The sequence below is a fragment of the Triticum dicoccoides genome, chromosome 2B, assembly GCF_002162155.2.
Source record: "Triticum dicoccoides isolate Atlit2015 ecotype Zavitan chromosome 2B, WEW_v2.0, whole genome shotgun sequence".
NCBI classification, from domain to species: domain Eukaryota; kingdom Viridiplantae; phylum Streptophyta; class Magnoliopsida; order Poales; family Poaceae; genus Triticum; species Triticum dicoccoides.
The window spans coordinates 798,649,214-798,669,342 of NC_041383.1; the positions used below are offsets into that span (position 1 = coordinate 798,649,214).

General features: G+C 40.5%; 1 pseudogene; it reads right to left on the bottom strand.

The window, feature by feature from the left end:
- Positions 1–11,425: 11,425 nt before the first annotated feature.
- LOC119361482 lies at positions 11,426–13,392 on the bottom strand (annotated as a pseudogene).
- Between the last annotated feature and the right edge of the window lie 6,737 nt (positions 13,393–20,129).

Genomic DNA, 20,129 nt, shown 5'->3' on the forward strand with positions numbered 1-20,129 from the left:
TTATCCTAACAGGAAAAGGTGGTTTCTCAACATAAGTAGTAGGAACAATAGGATCATTATAAGTGATACTCTTTTCTTCAACTGTAATAGGTGCAACTACTTTTACTTCAATGGGAGGATTATATTTAAACCACTTCTCCTTAGAGAGATCAATGTGAGTAGCAAAAGATTCACAAAAAGAAGCTACTATCTCAGAGTCAAGTCCATATTTAGCGCTAAATCCACGAAAAGCATCGGTATCCATAAAACATTTAACACAATCAAACTTAGGTGCCATACCTGACTCCTTACCATCGTCGGAACCCCAATCTTCACAGTTGCGTTTAATTCTTTCCAATAAGTCCCATTTGAATTCAATAGTCTTCAGCATATAAGAACCAGCACAGTAAGTATCGAGCATGGTGCGATCATTGAGAGAAAGTCGAACATAAATTTTTTGAATAATCATTTCTCTTGAGAGCTCATGATTGGGGCATGAATATAACATTGGCTTAAGTCTCCCCCAAGCTTGAGCGATGCTTTCTCGTTCGCGAGGCCAGAAATTACATATGTAATTACGATCACGATGAACAAGATGCATAGGATAGAACTTCTGGTGAAATTCCAACTTCAATCGTTTATAATTCCAAAATCCCGTATCATCACATAGCCTGTACCATGTCAATGCATCTTAAATAATCCACAAACTTCATCCACAAAGATAAGGTGTAAATTGGGATGCAATGTTCCATCTCCTGCAAATGGATTAGCTAGCAGTTTCTCTATCATACCTGAAGGAATTTCAAAGTGAACATTTTCAGTAGGTTCAGTAGGTTGAGTAGCAACTCTTTGCTCTACTGGTCGGGGCGAAGATGCCCCAAACAAGCCCCTCAAAGGATAAGTTTCCATAGTAACAAGTAACAGAAAATTTCAGCACACTATATAAATGTTTCCTTACCAAGTTCCACTCACCAAAAGCGCTACACTCCCCGGCAACGGCGCCAGAAAAGAGTCTTGATGACCCACAAGTGTAGGGGATCTATCATAGTCCTTTCGATAAGTAAGAGTGTCGAACCCAACGAGGAGCAGAAGGAAATGATAAGTGATTTTCAGTAAGGTTTTCTCTGCAAGCACTGAAATTGTAGGTAATAGATAGTTTTGTGATAAGATAAATTGTAACGAGTAACAAGCGATAAAAGTAAATAAGGTGCAGCAAGGTGGCCCAATCCTTTTTTTAGCAAAGGACAAGCCTGGACAATTTCTTATAATGAGAAAAGCGCTCCCGAGGACACATGGGAATTATCGTCAAGCTAGTTTCATCACACTCATATGATTCGCGTTTGGTACTTTGATAATTTGATATGTGGGTAGACCGGTGCTTGGATACTGCCCTTACTTGGACAAGCATCCCACTTATGATTAACCCCTATTGCAAGCATCCACAACTACAACAAAAGTATTAAGGTAAACCTAACCACAACATTAAACATATGGATCCAAATCAGCCCCTTACGAAGCAACGCATAAACTAGAGTTTAAGCTTCTGTCACCCTAGCAACCCATCATCTACTTATTACTTCCCAATGCCTTTCTCTAGGACCAAATAATGGTGAAGTGTCATGTAGTCGACGTTCACATAACACCACTAGAGGAGAGACAACATACATCTCATGAAAATATCGAACGAATACCAAATTCACATGACTACTAATAGCAAGACTTCACCCATGTCTTCAGGAACAAACGTAACTACTCACAAAGCATATTCATGTTCATAATCAAAGGTGTAATAATATGAATTAAGGATCTGAACATATGATCTTCCACCAAGTAAACCAATAAGTATCAACTACAAGCAGTAATCAACACAACTAGCAACCCACATGTACCAATTTGTGGTTTTGAATATAAGATTGGATACAAGAGATGTACTAGGGTTTGAGAGGAGATAGTGCTGGTGAAGATGTTGATGGAGATTGACCCCCTCCCGATGAGAGGATCGCTGGTGATGACGATGGTGATGATTTTCCCCCTCCCAGAGGGAAGTGTCCCCGGCAGAACAGCTCTGTCGGAGCTCTAGATTGGTTCCGCCAAGGTTCCACCTCGTGACGGCGGAGTTTCATCCCGTAAGCTTGCCCACGATTTTTTCCAGGGTAAAAGCCTTTATATAGCAGAAGATGGACACCAGAGGGCCACCAGGGGGCCCAGGAGACAGGGGCGCGCCCTGTAGGGGTGGGCGCGCCCCCCACCCTCCTGGCCAGGGTGTGGGCCCCCTGAGGTGTTTCTTCCGCTCAATAATTCTTATTAAATCCAAAAGTAAGTTTTGTAGAGTTTCAGGTCATTTGGAGCAGTGCAGAATATGTTTCCAATGTTTGCTCCTTTTCCAGCCAGAATTCCAGTTGCCGGCATTCCCCCTCTTCATGGTAAACTTTATAAAATAAGAGAGAATAGCCATAAGTATTGATATATAATGTGTAATAACAGCCCATAATGCAATAAATATTGATATAAAAGCATGATGCAAAATGAACGTATCAGGCACCCACGGCACCCCCATTGGATCCGCCACTGAGCACACATGAGGCTAGGGTAACAACTTAGTACCAGATTCTAGCCATGGCATAAAAACCCACCAAAACTATGCCTAACCTGTAACACACAGCACTGATTGTCTGATAAGCTCACGCAAATAGCAAAACTGACAAGTTGGGCCCACTTATCGTGCTGACGTGGCAAGGACTAAATGTAAAAAAATAGATTAACCAATTGTGGTGGCAAATGAGCTGGCAGAGGAGGCGTGGGTCCCACGTGTCATCACCCTTCTCCTTCTTTCTCCTCCCATCGACGCCATCTCCTGGAGCTCTGTCTTAAGGGCGCACCGCCGGTGGCAGGACACTGACTGCAGGCAACCATGGAGCCCCGTCGCGGATAGGGGAGGGGGGGGGGACTACCGACAACAAGCATCTCGACTGTGAGCTCGCTCTGGGTGCGGGCGACCTCACGTCGTTGCCGCCATCGCCGGCGGATCCATGGGCATCCTTTTGTCTGGGCGGGGGTTGGCGCTCGAAGGAGAGCTCGGGCGCGTCCCTGCAGCCGAGGTCAGCCATGTCCGACGACCAATGTCAGTGCAAGACAAGCTGCTGCCAGGTCTCACGGGAGTGGTGGTTGGGCGCATGTAGGTGTGTGTGTGCTCGTGGAGTGGAGCACGCTTGTAGGTGTCTACGTGCCCATGTCGTGTAGGTGTGTGTGCGTGCTTGTGCTCGTGCTTGGCTGCCACGGCCATGGTGGCCATGGATCTCTCAGCTCGCACGGGCACTGGGAGCTCAGGCGTACACACCGACGCGAGCGGCGTTGGCCTACGAGGCCTCAGCCCCCCCCCCCTCCCCCACACACACCACCTCCATCGTGTTCGTCGGTGTGGGCATAGTCGCTGCAGTCCTGCTGCCCACAAGTTGCTCGATGTAATGTCGCATAGAAGGTACGAAGATGATCATATAGTCACAGACATGCAGGGTCCGCATCTCATTTGCCACCTCAGCTAGTCAAAGCTTGTTTTGTGCTTGGTCTTTGCCACATCAGCTCTGACAGGCGGGCCCCACCTATCGGTTTTGCTGTTTTCGTGACCAAATTTGAGCGTCAGTGCTCCGCGTACGCATTAGGCGTATTTCCGGTGTTTTTTTGTTCCCCGCCTTCATTATGGTACCAAGTTGTTACCCTAGCCCCAAGTGTGATAGTTTTGGATAAATAACTCCTGTTTGGAACACTTGATAGAAAAAACAAGGTAAGAAAAATTGCAGGAACTAGATGACATGTCTTTCCTCTCAATAAAGGCATGTTAAATTTCTTAGTGCAAAGGGTAGGCCTACTCTTGTTCTTTTCATATTGTTTAGTGCCAAACTGTCTAGTCTGGGATCTAGGTCCAAACTTGCACTTCCTCGCTATACACTAATTCATGAACTTAATTATTGGTATATGTGTATCTGGAGACACATTAATGCATTTAATTGCCATCAATTTGTCATCATTTTATTTTTAATGAATTCCTCCATTACATTAGCAGTCATTCATATCTCATCCATTATATAATGGTTGCTGTTGCATAATTTCTCCATCACAACCTACCAAGACAACCATCGACATTTCATATCAGCACCACAACATTACAAAGATGAGGGCAGCCCTTACGCTATTGCTAACCCTTGCTTTCATTATGATATCATCAGGTATAGTCCATTCATGCAACAACTTGCTCTAGGGATCCATCGTAGCAAATTATAGTAACAATAATGGGTGTTTTTCTTGGGAGATGCTTTTCAGACATGGCAAATTGGAAACGTTCACTAGTAGGAAACGGGTCTTTAGTCCCGGTTCCAGAGGGCCTTTAGTCCCGGTTTCAGGGTCTGGACTAAAACACAAAACCTTTAGTCCCGGTTTGCTTACGAACCAGGACTAAAGGAGCTTCACGTGGTCGCTGTCTGAAGCTCCACCTTTAGTACCGGTTGGTAACACCAACAGGGACTAAAAGATTTTTTTTTGAAATTTTGTTTTTCTGAATTTTTTTTTTATTTTTTTTCAATTTTTTTCCTGGTTTTTAAATTTCTGAATTATTTGACAATTTAATCTCTAATCACCCCTCATCATTGCTCAATTATGAATCACTCATTCCAAATCGTCTAACTTTCCGGCCGGTCAACCATCCTTTCACTACTTCAGTCTAAGCACGCTTAACTTTCGAGTTCTATTCCCCCTAGTTTCCAAGTTTGCACTTGTTGTTTTCCTGACAATACTAAGCTGTCAGTCCTATTAACCCTTAGGAGTTGAATTTGAGCATTAAGTGCCGTCTGAGTTTAAACTATTATTCTAAAAAATAGTTATTTAGTAACACTAATATTTCTTGAATAAGTAGTTTGACCACAGTTTGATCAGATTTGACCATAGTTTGACCAAAATTCAGAAAAAACTAAAATAATTATTTAGTAACACTAACATTTCTTGAATAAGTAGTTGGACCATAGTTTGACCACAGTTTGACCAGATTTAACGAAATTCAAAAAAACTGAAATTTGAGCATAACTTTTTTCCTTTAAGAATTTGAGGATTCTAAAATTTGCAAAACCCCCTATGGCCGTCGAAATCGGAAGCGGATTTTCATGCTGATTTTTTTGATATGTTATGTGTTTTTTTCGACATCATATGCAAACGATATGACCATTTTACTTTTTCATAACACTTTTTTGCAAAACATGTTCAAATTTAACTTTTTAAATTTTCCTAACTAGTAGATGTAGTAACATAACTACATCTCGAAGGATTTTAATTTTTGAAGTTTTAATCATTTTTTTGTTTTTTACAAAACTGAAATGGCGATACACGGGGTGGGGGGGGGGGTAGAGTTTGAACCCCTTTAGTCCCGGTTTGAGGCACGAATCAGGACTAAAGGGCATCGCACCATTTAGTCCCGGTTCGTGTCTCAAACCGGGACTAATGCCTTCCCGACGCCCTAGCCACTCGAACCGGGACTAATGCTCACATTAGTCCCGGTTTGTAATGTAACCGGGACTAATGCTCACATTAGTCCCGGTTCGTAGGGCAACCGCGACTAATGTGTACATTGAGCTTGGACGAAAACCCTGTTTTCTACTAGTGGTTGTCGGCCATTTGTTATCCCACCATTGAAAACATTATGTAGTCCCACGCTACTGGTATAACAAGAGGGGGAGGGCGAAATGCAAAAAAGACACCAAGTGTGACTGGGTGTCCTACTGTGTTCCCGACGGCTGCAACTGCACACCGTGCGGAGATTTCAACCTCCCACCCATGGGTCCTATGAAGAAATGGATATTAACCACCTAGGGTGTATAGTTTTGCAAGCATATTAAGTCACTAGAGCATAACACACAATGACCATGCATCGTAAATCATACACGTTTTTCTATTAGTCGATATGGTTCAAAATAGTTGCCTTTTAGAAGCTTTGGCAACTAAGGATCTCTTATAAATTCATGTATTTCTCTTACTTTGCAAACGAGGATCGCCCTTCTTTTAAGGATCTCCCATAGTAAAAGGATCTTACAGAGAGCGGACACGAGCACGATGGGGCTAAACAAAAGCCCCAAGATGGTTTGGGCTGAAGCTGGGGTTTTCAGTTCGGCTTTTCCATTGGGTTTGGGCTGAAGCTGGTGGATTTGGTGGTACAGGCGTAGATGTGACGAAAAGAGGGTTCGATTTAGTTTGGACCGGGACTGCTCCGTCAGATGCAAATTCGGAACCGGAGCTCCTATATGATGCTCCTTGCGTCAAAGAGTCAACGTTTCGCACCGCCCTACCAAACTTGGGCCGGCCCATCTGGCTTTCGAGAGATGAAAAACGCGAAAAATGTACATGCTAGCACGGAATTGGAACCCATGACCTCTTGGTGTTGCGTCCGTTATGCTAGCTGTTGTGGCCAACCAACTCTCGTGCAAAATGTGCAGCACGACATTAAAAGAAACAAACGACAACGATAAAACTTTACATTTGCTAAAAAAATACCAAAAACTAAAGTCTCGCTGAGGAACCAGGTCGCTGGCCACTATAATTCCTGGGAATTTGTGTATACAATTGCAACCTGGTGCATATGAACTATAAGCTGCAACTGAGTTAAGCATTTTCGAATTTTGAATATGATTTCTATTTTTAAAAGTAAATATTTTGTGAAATGATAGCATCTCCAAAATTGTGAACATGATTTCAAATCTTCAAACATTTCATGGAAGCATGAACATCATTCGGGATTCTCAAACATCTTCTTGCAAAAAGGAAAGAAATTGCAAAGGAGAATTGGTTTCAAAATTATGAAAACATTTTGTTGCAAAAAGGGGAAAGAAATTGCAAACGCAAATATATTTAGAAAAAACAGGAGCAAACATTGAAAATGGGAACATTTTTTAAAATTGCGAACAATTATTTCAAAACTCGAACATTTTTTTAATTGGCAAAAACCGTGAATAATATCAAATTTCAGAAGAAATTTTGGCAAGCTAGAACACTATTTTAAATTCCCAAACATAGGTTAAATTCCTAAACAAAAAATAAAATTACAATTTTTTTAAAATTCCTAGAAATTTTTATAAAATTCAGAACAAATTTTGGAAACATGAACAATTTTCACATTCGTCAAAAATATTACAAATTGTGAGCATTTTCTGAAGTTCCCGAATTTTTTTTTGTAAATTTCCAAATCAATTTTAAAAACATGATTTGTTTAACTTTTGTGAACAAAATGTTGAAAATGAGAACATTTTTAAATTCCTAAAAAGTGTAGGAATTTGTGAACAATTTTTTAAAAAATCTTGCCAAAAAAAAACTGGTTCATGAACCTTCTAGAAGGTTCAGAAAACCGGAAAAGAACGCATGTCTCGCTTCTATATGGGCCGGCCAGAAGCATCGTCGAGAGAGTCTTCCCCAAGGGGTGGGAAAAAACAAAAGAGACACGCTAGGCCTGTACAAATAGTGTGTGTGAGCAGGAGGGTGTGTGTTTGTTGATTATTCGAAATCACTAGTTAAGAGGTATCCTTTGCAAAGGTCACCCTCACTTCCTCTAAGGATGACAAGTGACACACCACATTGTGACACATGTTGCAACAGAAGAGTTTTGTGCTTTTTTTTGGTGATTCGTTTTCTCAAAATGTTTTATCTATTCAACGGTGCATCCAAATCACGAACTATTTTCATCGTCGCGTTTGCGTGTCGAGATCATCAAAACTAGCTCCCATGTAAATAGGTTTGTACGAATTTTTTTCTTCAAATAAATAGAAAACTGAAAAAATAAATAGAAAATCAGAAACCAAAAAATGGGGAAACCGAAAGCACAATTGTGCTTCACACGGAAGCACATTTTGCTCCACTTTTTACTTTTCAAAAAGTACAACACAATTGTACTTCACACGGTGCATAGCTGTGTTTTTCACTTTTCGGGAGCATAGTTTGTGCTTTACACGGGAGCACAACTGTGCTTTCTACTTTTCGAGAAGCATAGTTCTTTCACGCCCAACATAACTATGATTATCACTTTTAAATAGGCACAGTTCATGTTGCACGCTGTGCACAACTGTGTTGTTCACTTTTCATAAAGAACTATTTGTGTGCACTCACATGATGTGCTTCATGCGGAGAAAACAAAAACCTGTGTTTTTTCATAAAAACCAAGCAAAATTCGTAAACCCCAAAGCATAAAAATGCATGCAAAAAAAAAAAAACGTGCTCCCTCGGGTGCGTCCAATGTGTGACCGGCTGAGTGCAATACTTGGGGCGCTTGCATGTTGTCCAATCCACCAAAATTGACGCAGAGGCCCTCCAGAGGTACCTGTTAATTAGTTGCTCCGATTATCTACCGCTGCCGTGTTACATGTTGAATAGGTTTTGCCCGTTTGTTGATTATTTGCCGCACCGTTTAGTGTTGATATTAAGGCCTAGAAATTGATATTAGCATTGCGCAACCGGAATGCCGTTGTTTGGATATTTGAATAACCATTGTTTGGATGGTCAGGGGAATTGAGTTGCTGAACCGGCCCGAAATATTGGCTAGCCCGCTCTGGCAGGCCGCGTGGCTATTCTCGAATTTGAGGTCACGATCTCGACTTTGTCTCAGCATTTTTTAGCCATTACTTACTTTTTTACTTTGATAATTTGTCACATCTTACATTGTAATTGATATGTCGCCACCTTTAATTTGCACTTTCATCTTTTACCATTTTTTCACACTACTTGAAATGACCGACACAATATATAAATAAAACAGTGGACCATAATACCCCTTTGTGCTAGTTTGACCAGGTATTTCAGCCAACTGAAATCAAATCGGGAGGGGATGAACCTGTTCACCGTCGTCGTCGCCCTGGTGATGGCCACCTCCCCCTCTCATTGCTGCTATCCTCCAGTTTGTCGACGGCCACGCTACCGGCGTGCTAACTCTCATGGGTGACGTGGGCACGCTGTTCCCCGCCCTGTGCGGCTCACTGTCTGCCACCACCCCGAGCTCTTGTCCCTGTTATCAATTGCTTACGGTCGTCGCCACTCCCTCCAGTCGCTGGAGCACTGCAAGCGGAGGTAGCGTGCACTCTCGCCGGTGTATGCTCTGGTGCTCGTCCAACGCCTGTGTGGCCATGAACTGGCAGTTGCGGGGCGGCGACCATGGCGCAGATCGATCGGGAGGGAGGGGTAGAGTAGGGGTGGCCGGGAATGGCAGGCGCCGCTTCCGACCGCCATCCTCTAGCGTTATTGAGGGCGAGAGGTGTGGATGGTCAGTCTGTAGGTGAGTGATATTCTATTCATTTTATGTGGGAACCACCTGAAAGAGGGCAACAGATCAAAGTGCAAAGTAAAAAAAGCGGCAACCGATCAATTACAATCTCCGCTACTATTACGGTTGTTGGAACAGCAAGCCCTACTTCCTTCACTGGGACACTGGCACCAAACAAAAACAAAACTAGACTGCCCGAACAACAAGTCCTGCCGCTTCCTCCCGTATCTGCAGGTTGAACAAACAAAGACACTCCCCCTCATCCCAAAAAAAAACGAAACCAAGGCACCAAGCTATGCCAGAAACATTGAATATCATCTCTTCGTTATCTTTAGATCTAATAACCTACATTTGTATGTATGTACATGTGTTTTCTGATGAATTGCATTGTCTTAATCTCAGGAGAATTTTCAAAGAACCATAATCTGGAGACACAAGACACCTTCATCATCAACAAAAGCCTCGAGTCCGGCAAATTCGTACGTGAAAACTCTACTCTACCTCGCTTCTAGAAGCTACACCATCTTGGTCGATCTATTCGATCGCGTGTGCGGTGCGCCCACGTTTTGACGCGGAATGCATCAAATAGGAAAAACCATTCAAAACGCTGGACGGGAGACGTCGCGACGGACGACGGAGCGAGCGACGGCGCCGCGCCGCCCAGAACTCCCTCGCGCACCTTCCCCAGCCGTCTTTCCGTCGCCCCGTATCTTCCCCACGAACAGAGGGATGGCGACGGTGTTGGCGTGTTGCTGTACGAGCGAGCGATCCTCCCAGCTCGACCGTCGCGCATCGCCGAATTCTCCACTACGAAACAAAAACACGAGTCTCAACTCTCAAGCGTGCCTCATTGCCAGTCGCTTTGCACATGCGTGCTAACTGGAAAGGGTCGGTAAACTTCACACTGAAGCATGGTCGTAATCGTAATTGTCAAACTGGGCAAGGAATTACGTAGCATATGTAGGAAGAATCTGCGAAAACAGAGGGAGCAATATGAATGTACTGTAGGATTCAGCGAGGACCAGAGGCGTTACAAAAACAGAGGCATGCGTATCTGCAAAGATAGACTGTCATTATTCAGCGTGGACAGAACAAGGGAAGCCGAATGAACACTTCCCCTGTTCCGCTGTATTCGGGACGGAAGATTTGTTACATATATGAAGAGTGCCAAGTGGGATTTTTTTTCTGTAAATAGAAGTTATTGAAATCATGGTCAGGCAGGCCGGCAGTATTTGCTTTCTCTATGTGGTTTTATTATTAACCTAAGGTACCCTGATCAATACTTGCCCTTGAATGTGGGCCATAACCCTGTATCAGTTCAGCGCTTGCCCTTGAATATTTACCATGACAGGCAATGAACATTCGTTCATATTGTAACAGTTATTTCGTCCGGAGTGTCGTCGGAGGCAGGCTAATGGCCTGTTTAGCTTTCTGGTTGCAGAAGCTACGGCGTGCTAGAAGGTGATGTTGCTGGCCTGGTACGCTCGACTTATCTCCCTCTTTTGTCCTAGTTCTTGGGTCTAGTTTTCCTTGAATTAGTTTGCTGCACTTTTTTCTTCTCACAATTGCTTTCCTTGTCGTCTGCTCAGACAAGCTTGAATTGTTCTTACAAAGTTACAAGGGCAGCATCTGGATTGTTTGTTTCCTTAGTTTCAGCTTATTTTCAATACGAGTCTTGTTAAGTTGAGTGGGATCCTATTCATGGACCATAAGCTAATGCAATACAGTATTAAGAACAATAACAGGAATTAAACCAATGAACTCTGATGGCCTGTGAATCAAACAGATGAAGGAGAAATCGATAGGGAACTGAATTTAAGAAATATACAATTGTTGGAAAGGTAAATAAGTGACCAAGAAAACAACAACACTCTAGATTGCCACAGTCTTCGGCTTTATTACATAATCATAATAATTCTTGTTTAACAAACTCAAGTCTTAAGCTGCTGAGGACCCCAAGCTAGCTTTACAGGCCAAGAAGCAAACAACAGCACAACGGTGGCGATAACCAGTTGGCAACGACAACTTACAGGAAAGTAGTAAAGAGATCTGAAGAAAAACCCTCAAAAAAGAACACTTGTGAAACAGATATACTGAAAAAAAGTGAATCAAACCAAACTCATGTAATCAAGCAGAGTGACAAAACAAAGCGATCACCACATCTTACTACACGCTGGGCCACTGCACGACGCCGTATTTAACCACAACCTTGATCTGATCGGATTTTTGGCGGTTCTCATTCATCGTCTTTAATTGCTCCACTGCACGGTGCAATGCAGGGTTGTCTTTGTTACCTTCGAGAACCACATCTTTAAGGCTTGTCAAGTGCTCCATGCCTTCGAGCATCTTAGACTCTTTGTGTAGAAATCTCACCTGGAGTTTCTCGAGCTTTGACATTGATTTTTCCTCAAATCTGAGAACTTGCATAAAGTCAATATCGAAGTTCCGGTACAGGTTCTTGAGTGCTGGAAAGTTGTGGGCAGTTTGTGCAACCAGCTCTAGAGCAACGTAGTAGTACGCCTCCAGATGTATGCCCAACAGATTTGGCAGCTTACATACTGGGCCAAACAGTTGGTCACCAACCAAGTATGTCCAAGCAAGGAAGAGCTCGGTAAGATAATTCAGTGAACCGACACAGTCGAGCAATTTGCTAATGCCGGAGCCCATCCTAAGATATCTAAGGAGCCGCGGCGGGGGGTCGATTTCATGTATGAAGTTCAAATATTGTGGGTCCCCAAGAGGGTCGGTACGGTCGACCCAAGGATGGTTGGTAACGTTGAGCCACCTGAGGCAATATATCTTGCCCAGGGATACGACCAGATTTTTCCTAACATTCAAATCAAGGGGACTGCAGTCCACATCCATACGTAACTCTCTCACTTGTTGTAGGTTACCGAGCTCTTCGGCAACATCAGCATCACTTGCAAAAACTACAACATTCACCATCTGTAGTGCCTTCATCCTACCCAAGCCCTTACTTGCTCTCCAAGACGTATATGACTTTGCTATTCGCTGCCGTGTTTTTGTGTGTGTGTGCGTTTGTGTTGGTTGTGTGCATCTTAGTTATGCAGAGGCCGGGTGTGTGCTCTTTTGGTTTGTATCTTCTTGATGCTTCTTTATGAGCTAATAAAATCTACCCTTTATCGAAAAAAAAGACGTATAAAATATGGCATCCTTCTTGTTGAATTGGAGGTGTTCCAGTTTCTCTAGCTTTGTCACAGTTTCCGGTAGATCTTCAAGGTGCGTCTGACGTACATGAAGGGTCTCCAAAATTTCTAGATCACCGACTTCCGGAGGCATCTCACTAATACTTGTTCCTTTCAAATTCAAGAACTTGAGAAGGACTAGTTGTCTCAAATGCTTGTTTTTTATGGCCGTGCAGTCTTCCAGGTCAAGTACCCTGAGCAGACTTAACTCACCTAGATGATCAAGCATCTTCATGTTATCTTCAGGGCCAAACATGCTCAGTGATCGGACATGTACCATCTTCATCCCCTCGATGTCATTCTTCCTACCATGTGATGCTGCAATTTCGTTGGAGCAAGAGCCTTCGGATACTAGCTCTCCACCATGGATGGATAGGCGGCGAATGCTACCATACGACATCCCTTCATACGAACCACCTACTAGGCTAACAAAGTTGGCCTCCAGGGATTTAGACACCATGACCTCAAGGACCATGTCATGTACCTGACACGTCTCCACCATCCCATCCCACCAGCTGAAAATATTACCGGCCCGATCAATCATGTACCTACTCAACAACTCGTTATGGTAGGCTTCTGCAACCTCCATTAAGGTTAAACCTTGGATCTCGGCAACTAGTCCTTCTGTGATCCATCTCTTCAAGAGCCCCTTCTTGGTGATTACATAGTCCTCTGGGGAAATACCAAGGTACATTATGCAACCCTTGAGATAATAGTGCAAGTGGTTCTCCATTTGAGAACCAATTGACTTGCATACTCTTTCCTCATGCCCTCAAGGGTAGGGTGGTTCTCCATTTGAGAACCAATTGACTTGCATATTCTTTCCCACATATCTTTGCTCTCCAGTGATTTGTGGCTCACTAAAAGGTTGGCAATGCTAATAATGGCCATTGGTAGCCCACCACACTTTTTAAAGATTTTGTCCATTTCACCTCTCAGATCATTGTGCAAAGTGTCGTTCTCTGAACCAAATGCTCTCCTGAGGAACAACTAAATTAAGGGGTTTCATCTCATCAATGTGACCAACATCGACACTAGCATGGCATGCTTCGGCTACAGTCTCTATCCTAGTGGTCACAATGACCATGCTACCATTTTTATTGTCTGGCAACTTGGGTCTGATTGTGTCCCATGTTGCTACCGTCCATACATCATTAACCACAATGAGGTACCTGGTTTTATCATAGGAATTCCATAGTTAATCACCATTTTTTATAAATCATCATTAATTGCATAAACACGACTACACAAGGGCATAAAAAAGACATGATATTACCTAACTCCTCATTTTCAAGACCTGGGATAATCAATGTAGATTTTTTTGTATATGTTTTTATTATTGTAATAATTACACAATATTGTAAATTTTTAATGTTTTGTGTTTTCCTAACATAGTAATAAAATATATCAATATCCAACTAATGTAATAAGAGTTCACCAGATCGATCACCTGAAGATTTTTAGGCGTTGTTTTGAAGATCCATTGATAATACTTTGTTAACAAAATTATTGGTGCGTCAAATTTTATGGTTTTCGTTCACGGTCACCTACATTAGATCAGCACACCTTAAGCGCTTTGTGCATGACCATCTAGCGAGAGAACTTTTGAAATATACACATGTGCATCTGTTCCATTTTTTATGGAAAAAACATTTCTTAGGCTTGAGTTTTCTTCCCAGGGACATACATGTACCTTAATGGTGAGTATTTGTCAGCTGAAGGAAAATATGTATACCAAGAAAAAATATATTAAGATGATCTTACCGTAAATACTAATGCATGGATCAATAATACTCACTAATCAGTAGTCACTACTACACAAAGGGTATCAAAGGGAGTTTTTAAGACGGGCGGCAAGGAAAACCATATTCCTTGCGTAACGTGGAGAATGTTGACCAAACACGCACCCTAGCTGCTATATAGGGCGACTCACTATCATTCTTTTTGTTCTTTCTCCCGCCATTAAGAAGGTTATATAACCTTATTCAATTTATTTTTCTTTTTCCCTTTTTCTGTTTCTTCTACCAGTTTTTATTTTCTGTTTATTTATTTATTTTTCGTCTTCTACTTTCTTGTTCCACATTACAATTTGCGATTTTTTTAAATCAACAAGACACTTTAAATTTGGGAACATTTTCCAAAACTATGAATATTTGTAAAGTCACATTTAAAAAAAATTGCACATTTTTACAAACTCATGATTTTTAGAAAATTTTCAAATTCAATAAATATTTTTTAATTTTTTTGAAATTCATGAAATCTTTTTCAGTTCGTGATTGGTTTTTATTTTCTTAGTTTTTTTTCTAAAATTCAGATACATTTTAAAAACCATGAACACATTTTAAAATTCCTGATAGTTTTCTCAAATCATGATTTTTTTAATGGAACATTTCAAAATAAAAATTTAAATAAAGCAACAAATCATTTTCCAAATTCGTTAAAATTGTGGTAATTTAGGAAAATCATTCACAAAAAAATTTAGATTTGTGGGAATTTTTTAAAAAATAGCAATTTTTTTTCTAAATTAATGAACATTTTGTGAAATTCAGGAACAATTTTCATCTTCACAAACATTAGGCAACGCCAGAAAATCCGGTCTCCTAGATAATATGGCCATAGAGTATGCCCAACCTGTTGTTTCTCTTGGAAATTTGGCATCGGGATGTGTAGCCATGAACTAGTGGGGATTTTTTTATTCCCCATTCATCCAGAAGATAGTACTGCACAGGATTTAGAATGGTCAACACGATTTAAAAGTGTACCTTACCAACCGAATATTTATTAGGTTTCAATCTACAATTTCAAATCTCGATTTTGTTCAGATTGCACTATGAACCCAGAAAACCTTTCACAATAGAGGTAATATCATCGGAAGTCATACAACTTGCGCTCGATGTTCAGTTTAGTGCTAGAACTTTGAAAATACGGAATTGCAGTCACTCAACTTGACTCAAGCGTGCACATACGGTCACAAGATACACACACAGGCGTATTGGTGTGTATGACCCCACCTGTCATTGACTGGACGTGCTCGACCGAGGTTTTATTGCACAAAACACCCTTGCAATTCTTTATTCATGGGAAAGCTGACCACCGTGATATATTTTTTGCACAAAACCACTTCATGTTTTTTATCTGCAGGGAAGTCAAACATTGTACTGCGAAAATTAACGCTAAAACATGGGGCGCACCAAGGACTCAACACAATACCCGGGACTACCACATTAGCATGTCTAGCCACTACACGGATCGCATTCAAATGCCTGATGAGGATAAAAAGTCTATATGTACTGGTACATGTCCCACCTGTTATTATATTATAGAATGGAAATTAACATAAATAAGTGTAGCTATCAAGTCTTGAACTCACGACCAGAGGCTAGCCCAAAAAACGACCCCAGTATGCACCTGCATATGTCCACAATCCATAACTAGCGAGATATGAATTTAAATTTCATTTTTTTAGTGAAGGATATGAATTTAATAGGACAGAGGCCCTCGTGCAGCCCATTTCGCGCCTGTTCGTCTTTTTAGAAATATGTAGATAGTATGTAAATTATAATTTCTGTAATAAAAATAATCATTAAAATATTTGTGTGTTATAAAAATTGTACATACAAATGAATAACCTACTTTCAAAAAACAGTATATATTATTTAAAAAATGTTTCCATATATAAATTAATATTTATGATTTATAAAAAATGTTTGTATGTTAAACAAATATTCATAATATAAAATGTAAACTGTTGATATGAATATTGAATCATGTATGATATTTAAGTTATATATTTTTAAATGGGCCATAGCATCTGCAGCCCATTTGAACTGCACATTTTTTCTCATCATGTAGATATAATGTTGTCATCCATAGCAGACATCCAAACTTGATGGTTGGAGTGGCTAGACTCACTAATGTTGCTAGAGCGTGACGCGTGTTTGAGACCTTGCGCGCATGAATTTTAGGCATTAATTGTTGCAGTACAGTGCTCTGCTTTTTTGCAAATAAAAAAACGCGAGGGGTATTCTTATAAAAATGCGTCATAGTGGTCGGCTTTTTCATGAATAAAATATACAAGGGTGTTCTTTGCAAAAATGCATCTGCTGAGTGACAGACAGGTGGGGCCTATACACGGATATGCACGCAAAGGTATTTTGTGACCGCATGTGCACGCTTGAGTCAAGTTATGTGACTACAATTCCGTATTTTTAAAGTTCTAGCACCAAACTGAACATCAAACGCAAGTTCTATAACTACCGGTGATATGAGAAACTCAAAACGGTGCCCGGGCTCATCTGCTCCCTCTCAGCAAAAAATTCAAAAAAATACTAGAAAAATTCAAAAAAATCCAAACTTTTTTGTGGTGGTAGATAATTTGACGCGTGAGGTGCGCCCCAAAATTCAACTTATTTGGACATCTGAGCAGCTCTCGGCAAAAAAGACAAATCGGGGTCAAAACAGTGCGTGAACAGTACACATTTTTACAGACCCTGATTTTGTCTTTTTTACCGAGAGCTGCTCAGATGCTCAAATGAGTTGAATTTTGGGGCGCACCTCACACGTCAAATTATCTACCACCACAAAAAAGTTTGGAATTTTTTGAATTTTTCTAGTATTTTTTTTGAATTTTTTTCTATGCGGGGGTGCCGATTAGCCGCACCCCCGGTGATATTACCTACCTCTTCACAATACTTCACACCTTCTTAATTAACTGCTTTTCACCTCAGTTTTGTCAGTCATCGCCTTTTTTTTTACTAATGGTTTTTTAGTTGAATTTTACTCATAGTTTTGTTAGTCATCAGGGTCATCAGATTTTTTTGTTGTCTCCTCTTTCCATATGACTGAACTTAAGACATGCATCAACTATAATATCAGATTGCTCACTAAACTATGCCCGATTTACTAGAATCTTTAAACTATTTTGTGCAGTTTAAATTTTGGACCAAAAATTTGAACTTAAAACTAAAACAGCAAGTTCCGCTCATACTATATGTCATTTCAGTTCATGTTTTATGAGATTGGTCAATGTAATATGTTTGATTTACTGTAATTGTTTCGTTATTATTTCGGCAACATAATAAAAATTTGAATAGCACAGAAATATTGAAAAAAATGTGTAGTAGATCAAGCGTAATCCGTAACAATGTGGTAAAATCTGAGCTAAAACTTACATACAGTTCGAGAGAATGTTTTAGTTTCAAGTTCAAATTTTGGGTTCAAAATTCAAAGAACACATAAAAGTTTTTCAATTCAGTCAAAAGATGGTAATAATTTGCTAAAGTTAATATACCATTTGAGAAAATTGTCGCTTTAATTTCAATTTGTAAATTTGATTTAAAAATATAAAGTCCACTTAAAATATGAGAAAAATCTAGTAAAATAAAAAATAAGTCAATACATAAATTTGTAATATTTTTGCAAATTTGAAAACTTTCGCCAAATTAGTGAATTATTTTTCAAATCCATGAATATTTTTTAAATGCATTAATATATTAGAATCCACAAAAAATTTAAAAATTATGAAAAAAAATCTAAGTCCACGAACTTTTTCCAAATCTGTGATGAACTTTCAAATTCATGATTTTGTTTTCAAAATCGATGAACTTTTTTCAAATACGTGAACTTTTTTGAATTTACAAACTTTCAGAAATCCTTTAGCTTTTTTTGAACTCATGAAATTTTTTGAATTCATTATTTTATATTTTGCATTCTGGTCAACCGGTCAACCATTGATCGTGCGAACCTGGTGGATGCGTCCTGGCGAGCGACCACGTCGCGTGTGATGGGTCGGCCCATGATTGTGGAGCGCGTGGGCGCCAGTTGGCTCTCCCAGCGCCTGAAGCACTGAGAGGAGCTTTCTAAACTAACCGAAGCTCTCTTTCGATTCATTTGAGCCTAGACGAACAAATCCTCCAACTTCAGCCCAAATCATATGTCGGCTTTTGTTTGGGCACATCTTGCTCGTGCTAGTGCCCTCTCTCTCTCTCTCTCTCTCTCTCTCTCTCTCTCTCTCTCTCTCTCTAAGATCTGATTACCATCGGTGATCCTAAAGAAAAATAAGGGATCCTCCTTTTCAAAGTAAGCAAATATATGAATTTATAAGGGATCTCCATTGTGATACCTTTGAAAATGCAACTATTTCGAATCATATTCCACTTACAAAAACCATGTATGATTAGATGTACAGTCATTGGGTTTATGCTCCTGTGACTTACACACCACATGCTTGCAAAAGCTACACACCCTATGTGGTTAATACCACTTTCTTCATAGGACCCATGGGTGGAAGGTTGAAATCTCCGCATAGTGTGTAGTTGCAGAGGTCGGGAACACAGTAGGACACCCAGTCACACATGGCACCTTCTTTGCATTTTGCCCTACCCCTTTGGTTATACCAGTCACTGCATGAGCTGCTGCAAGTGTCGGGACTACATATGATGTTGTCAATGGTGGGATGATAAATGGTTGGCAACCTTTCCAATCTGCCATGTCTGAAAAGCATCTGTGTGAAAAACACCCATTATTACTATAATTTTCTATGATGGATCGCTAGAGCAAGTTGTTGCATGAATACACTATACCTGATGGTAGCATGAAGAAAGTGAGGGTCATGAGTAGCGTAAGTGTTGCCCTCATCTTGGTAATGTTGTGGTGTTTATACGAGTTGGTGATAGTTGTCTTGGTAGATTGTGATGGAGAAATTATGCAATGGCAATCATTATATAATGAATGAGATATGAATGGTTGCTGATGTAATTGAGAAATTCATTGAGTAATAAAATGGTGACAAATTAATGGCAATTAAATGCATTAAATTTTCTCTAGATACACATATACCAAAAATCTAGTTAATGAATTGTAGTATAGCAAGGAAGTGCAAGTTTAGACCTAGATCCTAGTTCTCAGGCTAGGTAGTTTTGCACTAAACAATAGGAAAAGGCCTACCTTTTGCACACAAAATTTAAATTGCCTTTATCGATATGAAAGACATGGATCTAACTCCTTTAATTTATGTGACATTGTTTTTCCTAACAGGTGTTCAAGATAGGGCTTTAATGTTCCACTTCCTTTTCTACCTTTTCTAAGTAAAATGTGTCTTGATGAAACCTAAATAGCTGGTTCTATTTACGTTTAACGTGTTTAAGACATGTCTTATAAAATGTGTTGAGGGATATGGTGTGGTAATATAGCATGTTCATCAGCTGGCATATCTTCAAAATTCTATAAATTTTTAATGTCTCGCTAGGTGACCTATTTATATCTTTGGTGGTTTGGTAAGACCAAATAGTAATTTCAGGAATTTCAATGTATATATAGGCCAGGGCAAGAAATTTGAGGGTGCATTTTGAGTTTATTATAACTATGGCAACACCAGATGAAGGAAATATGCCCTAGAGGCAAAAATAAAGTTGTCATTTTATATTTCCTTATATCATGATAAATGTCTATTATTCATGCTAGAATTGTATTAATCGGAAACTTGATACATGTGTCACTACAGGAATCAGGAACTTTGCCGCCAGCCATGGCAGACGGCAAAGGCATGCATGGCGCACGGCAAAGACCTTTGCCGTCAGCCTGCAGACGGCAACACGTCCGGCTGAACAGGCTAGAACAAAGGCTTCTTTGCCGTCTGCCGGCTGACGGCAAAGATGCAAAGGTCT